Genomic DNA, 6,493 nt, shown 5'->3' with positions numbered 1-6,493 from the left:
TAAAACCTTCACTTAACACCAAAGGCAGCTCCATCGCTCTTAAGCTTTTCTAGTCTCAACACCTCACCCTAACAATACATCAAACTTACATCACACTTACATCACACAATACATCACATCACACCTACACATTCACAGTAACCTGTAACCTCAAACTATGTAAATAGCTCTATATATATCTATATTCTTGTTAATTTCCCAATTAGTCTGAAGATGTCTTGAGTAAGGACGAAACGTCACTCCTTTAATAAACTTCTTAAAACCAAATTGTTTATGACTATGTTTAAAATTATTTGTTGGGCTCTAATATTTATATTGAGAATCCGTTTTATTGGCAACAATATAGAATTGACAACTTCTCGAAAGAAAATATGTAGAAATTGCTCTACTGCGGTGGGCAATGCATGTAAGTGATGTTCCAACTGTGGACAGCTCATTCCAAAGAGGCCCTCTTTCGTCTCAATAGCACCATATTCGACCACGACAAGACAGAAAATGCTGCTGATGAAAAAAGTTAGATATGTGTCCTTCAATGTATCTTAGGGCATTGGAGCAGATGTTAAAATATCAATGTATAATTTGATTGGTTTCGGAATTGGACTTTTTTGTATACTCAGACTCTTCATCAAAACCACGGCTATCATGTGGTGGTAATGCATTATCACCGGTCAACCACTGGAGGTCCAACCGTCTGGGATTATGCTGCAACTCCTGGTTTGGCGACAGATTTTATTAGCAGCAGTGGTGTAATTGAAAAATCAGCCAGGAACTTGTTTCAAACTGGGATGAAGAAGTTATGGCAAGATAGAAATAAAGATAGTCAATTTACAGATCTTTCGTCTACAAACACTATCATTGCCTCTGCTTCCCCTTCCGTGTCGTTTTCTGTTTCCCCTTCTATTTCAGTGTTACATGATAGCAACTACTATCATGTAATATCATTTTTATATCATATTATAATTTCATATATAATTAATTAGAACGTTATCTAGACGCTTGCTTGCATGCGCTAGAAGCTTGCTTACATGCGTATACACTTTAGAACCGCAACCACATTTGTTGTTATTGTGGTTAACTATATCTTGCTGTAACATACTGTATTGCGTATGGGATGTAGGTCATAAAACCACAATACTTCCCATTAGATATTATATATATATCAGTAGTTTAGACCACTGAGTACAACCTACGAGGACAACCTACGAGCACAAGCTACGAGGAGACAAACTTACACCACCACTCTGGCCTCTTCCAGTGTATGTACCTCCATCGGCATTTCTTCACCTGTTTCAACCTCTCTTCCTTTTCTTCGAGCTCCTTCGCCTCTACAACATCTGTGTAAACCATATCTAAAACGATGGCTCTATCTGTCCCTACAGCAACTTTTAGCACAGGTCAGAAATAATGTACATAGGTGTTAGCATTAGAATGGTTGATTTTTTAGGTTCTTAGAAGTTATCAGGTTGTCACAAAACAAGTTCGATCTTTTGTTTATTAATTTTGTCATCAACATTGAACACATTTGACAACAATAGACATGACCAAACATACATGACTACTTTCAGCTTTAAAATGTTAAAACTTATTTCGTTCTTTGGCAGCCACGTACATGCCGATGATACGTATCAATATTTCTTCTGTCATAAGTAGTGATTAACGAAGTGTCAACTGTTGCGTGAAAAAACACTAAGACGCTAACAACCAACGTTTTCTGCATACGCCTTCCCACATCATACCTTGACGTTCTATAAAGCAATTAGTGACGTATTGCTTGCCATTCATCGTAGAAAAACCGGTAAAGGCTGCTTTCATAGAGTTAAGTACCAATTGCACAATTTATTAACCAAATTTAAAACAGAAATGTCTACAATCTTAATGAAACATGTTTTCAATCACTTTTATTAACAAACAACTTATAGCAGCTGCAAAAGGTGAATGGCCTCATTACATCCAGGGTGTCTGAGATATAGATATGTACGTACTAACCACTTTCTTGAGAGCTATGTACTGGAATTGAACCAGTATACCAGCTAGTGGCTGGTAGCCATTCATAGCTTTTTTGGTTACGTGAGTGAGAATGAGCGACTGTTAAATCAATAAATCTTTCTCAGAGGAATCAGAAATCTAAATATCCAGGAAAAAGACAATTTGTGTTGCGAAAAAGGACAATTTGTAGAAGATCATATATTGTGGCAAAATAGGCCGTTTACACTGAACAATTACAAATGCGTGTATCTTCTTAGATGTATATACTTGCAAGTGTATGTGCATACATTTTATTTACAAAAAGAGGAACATGCAAATAATTTTCTATTCATAAAAATTGCACACAAAAATATGATAGCACAGCTTTCAGCAAAATACTACGAATTATATGCATCTTCTTCTTCAACATCTTCATGAACGTCAACTTCATCGATACAGTATGATTCACTGTCACTACGGTATACGTTGACTGTGGACTGTTCTAAGTCGCAAAGTATTGAAAATCTTTTTTCAACTGCACTCTAGCAAATGCAATTCCGCTGTTTGTGATGGCGAGACGACCATGCAGAGTCTTCATTGTGCCTTTTTGCACACAATAGCGATGTTTATATTCATCTAGAAGAAAGCTCTATAAAACAAACATAATCATGTCAATAAGTATGTTCGTATTTTAAAAGATTGGTGTCATTTTCTCTATTTATCTGACCTCTGTTTCAAGGATAGTCAATAGATTCATCAACATTATTTGTAAATACTAAAAAAATAATATGTTAAATGCACGTACATTACATTACACTGTATACAAATACGTAATCTTTAAGCTTGTTTTAACTTAATACGAAAATCTGTCTGTATACCTATCCTGTCTTTAATCTTCTCTTTTCTTTCACAATGGAGAGGCAAAACGTTTTCCAAATAATAAATCATATAATTTTTCATCTCCATGTTCAGAAGTGCTTTTTCCTCTTCCAATCTTTTAACTAACATGTACTTATCGACAATTTGTGCCTTGAAACGCACAGGTATATTTAAATATTGTTAAGTAAAATAGTTGAAACTAAAAGCGAGCATGGACGTCACGATATACATAGAACTATAATTGCTTTTCTTTTACACACCATGTGAAGTCGTACTATCTATGTCACACTGGTTAAACGACCAAACAAAATCTCCAGACATGACTTTTTCCGCACTTGTCGTAGGAAGATCACACAGACTTGAGAGGCAATTTAACTCTTCTACGGTGGATGTTATTTCGGACTTCTCTTTAGCGCATTTCTTTCTCATGGAAGATCTTCGTTTGGTAGAATCTACAGTACGAACATGTATAATATACGTAACAACGACAAATCGCAATTTTACAGTAATTTGGCAAAATGCTTTGAAATATAAGTCTACATATTTCTATGAGGATGGTGTAGATAGTATTTACCTGTTCACTTTTAGATAAAGCACAATTTATCTCGAAAAAACTGTTCCATATTTTGTATTTTGTGTCGCCTACATCTAAAATCAAACTCACTTAGATTTTGCTACGAACTTTAAAATAATGCCTACAGTTACTCATAAAAACCCCCAGCAAAACTCACCAGCAAGAGAAGTTATTTCTTTTGTGCGTCTGGTGACTGAAAAATACAACATTTCTAATATCTTCTGCAGCTTTGCTACTGTTATTTTTGCCAGCTGCGACTTTCCTTGCTCAAGAAGCTGTTCCTCTGTCACATGTCCATCTAAAAGCTGTCTTTTTAATTCCAGCAATTTTGTTGCATTTTGTTCAAGTTGTTTCACTTTGTTTTGAGCGTCATGAACGAAACGCCTATCACATCGTTGGCTTTTAGAAAATTCTCCAAATGTTGAGCATTTTCAACAGTTTCGGCGCCACCTTTCAACGAAGAAACTCTAATTTGTTGTTCTATATAAACAGTAAAAAATATTAATTTATCTACGTAATTACTAAGCACTCCATACAATACTGTATAGCTATATATTTTCCTGCGGTAAAATGAATTGTTAAAAATAACAATTGCCAAGCATAAAAATTTGAGCCAGGCCAAGAATTATTTAATATAGTTTCGTTTTAAATGATGTTTGAACAAAAATCAACCATAAGTACAGAACTGTACAATACTAAACCCCGTTTCTAAAAAATATTTGAAAGTAAACAATGTTACCTCTCACAAATTGTTGAACTTCTTCTTTCCACTGCATTATCGAGTCGTCCAAGTCTGAATCCTGGACATTAAGTTCGCTTCTTAACTTTACATAATCGTCTCTGGCAGATGAAAGTTGCCTTTCGGTCTTCGAAATTACCTTGCCTTGCTTTGCATCATCCAATGCCAAATGGCTCAGGTGAAACATGAACGTCTTCCAAGTGCCAGCATTGGCGATCGGTCAACAAGCCAGTTTCTTCCTCAATGATGTTCGTGAGGGTGACAAACGGGCGCCCAATTCTTCTTTTTGCTGAGGGTGTCCATAGCAGAAGCCTACCAGCGGGCTCTTCATGACGACTAACATGGCCCGCAAGAGTCAAACGCCGCTGACGAACCGTTTCAGACACACGAGGAAGCGTACTGTACAGAGATTTGTTGGTAGGATGGCTTTTCCAAGATATGTCATAGGCGTGTGTAAGCATTCTTGTGTATGTGCCGTCGAGGCGCTTTTTACGTTTCACATTTAGCGTCCATGAATCTGACCCGTAGAGAAGTATGGTTTCAATGCAAGCCTTGAACACTTTAGTTTTTGTTGACTTCTTGATTGGAGACTTCCAAACTGCCCGAAAAGAATGCAGCGCACTCCATGCCAACGCTATTCTGACAGACATATCATGCTCAGTATCTGAATAACCGCCAAGGTACTTGAAGTCTTCAACACAGTCGATTTCAGAGCCATCCGATGCAAACATGGGACACATTATGAAAAACAGTGAAAGGACACATTATGAAAAACAGTGAAAAAGAATTATATTAGCGAAGTAAACGTATTGGGTTCAAACAAGACCTTTACACAACTATGAACTGTAAATTCATTTCATATTATACACGTACGTAGCACACATTAGAATCATGGACTCACACTAGTATAATTTGGAAAATTAACTGAAGACATATACAACGTGTAACCTTTTTCATTCGAATAACAAGTGATTTTGCCACATTTAAAATTTTTCGCTTGTTCCAACTCAGAAGATGTTCAGTAATGTATTTTTTTTGTCCTTAATACGTACAACCATTAATGTGCACATTAGTTCGTGGACTTAATCGACCAAAAAACCTGAGTGGATATACAGATCAGAAAATAATACTCACCGGAGGTCGTCATATTTTTAGTAGTCGAGCCAAGTCTTGACAAATACGAATTTATTTTCTCAACTTCTTCGCCAGCAGTTGCTGCCGCACCACTTTGCCATCTTCCGCTCCAAATAACCTAAAAAGTGTGAAAAGAATCATCCATTCAAGAAAACCCATTTCAGATTTACGTAACTACGGTTTAGTTACGTGAAATACAGTATTATTACTTCGTCTCATAACATCTTTAATAGGGCATTATCGTCGGCGTATGTAGTATTTAGCTTACGAGTTATTGGGTAAACAATCATAACCTACGTATGTAACGTACCTGACATGACCAAATGTGTGATTTCCTATGCATTATAGACAGTGCTGGTGCAATATTTCTTAAAGCATTTTAATTTTCTTCCGATGTAACATGTAGAGCCCAAGGCCAATATTTGCATATAATATCTTCTCACATATATTTAACTTTATGTGGTTGTAAAAAATTCATATGCAAGTAGTGAGCATAGCCATAAATTTCTCCTCTGAACATGTTCAAAGTGTCTTGAGCAATCGAGTGCCTGCATCCAGCAACTTCAAGTCCAGTCTCGTCTTGGTTTTTCTTTGATTTGGAGACCATTTTTGCAGCTTTCAAATGGGTGTCACCACAAGAATTATCTTCATTCTATAAAGAATGCTTTAACCTAATAATAGATTACTACCTTTTAATCCTACTTCATAACACATTACCTGAATTGACTTTGAACCAAGACTTTTTAAATGAGAGTCCACAAAACTGTTGTTTGCAATTAATACATCACAATAATAACACTGGACTGGACCCTTGTGGTAAAAGTAAGTTATCAATTTAGAACACAAGCACTCATAAACCCAACAATGCAGGTAAAGAATCAAACATGAGCAGTAGGTCTTTTTCTTGGATTTGTTAAAATTGGTTCAATTTATTAAAACATAAAAATATCTGAATAGTTTACAAAGGGTAATTCCATTTTTGCAAGTTTGAGAATTCGCCATCCAATATCACAAACCTTGGTACTTTGCTGAATCTGTACACTTTTTGATTTCCATCAACATGACATGAATGTTGATCAATGCCAAAAGGAGGGCAATTTTTCCATGTCTGCTCATGAAGAATGTCAATTTCATGTTGGCAATAGCTCCATTCAGCAAAGGATTTTCTGAATGTGACTGGATTGATAACATTTTCCTATTGA

The sequence above is a fragment of the Xenia sp. Carnegie-2017 genome, unplaced genomic scaffold (assembly GCF_021976095.1).
Source record: "Xenia sp. Carnegie-2017 unplaced genomic scaffold, XeniaSp_v1 HiC_scaffold_23, whole genome shotgun sequence".
NCBI lineage: Eukaryota > Metazoa > Cnidaria > Anthozoa > Malacalcyonacea > Xeniidae > Xenia > Xenia sp. Carnegie-2017.
This window is presented reverse-complemented; position numbering follows the sequence as displayed.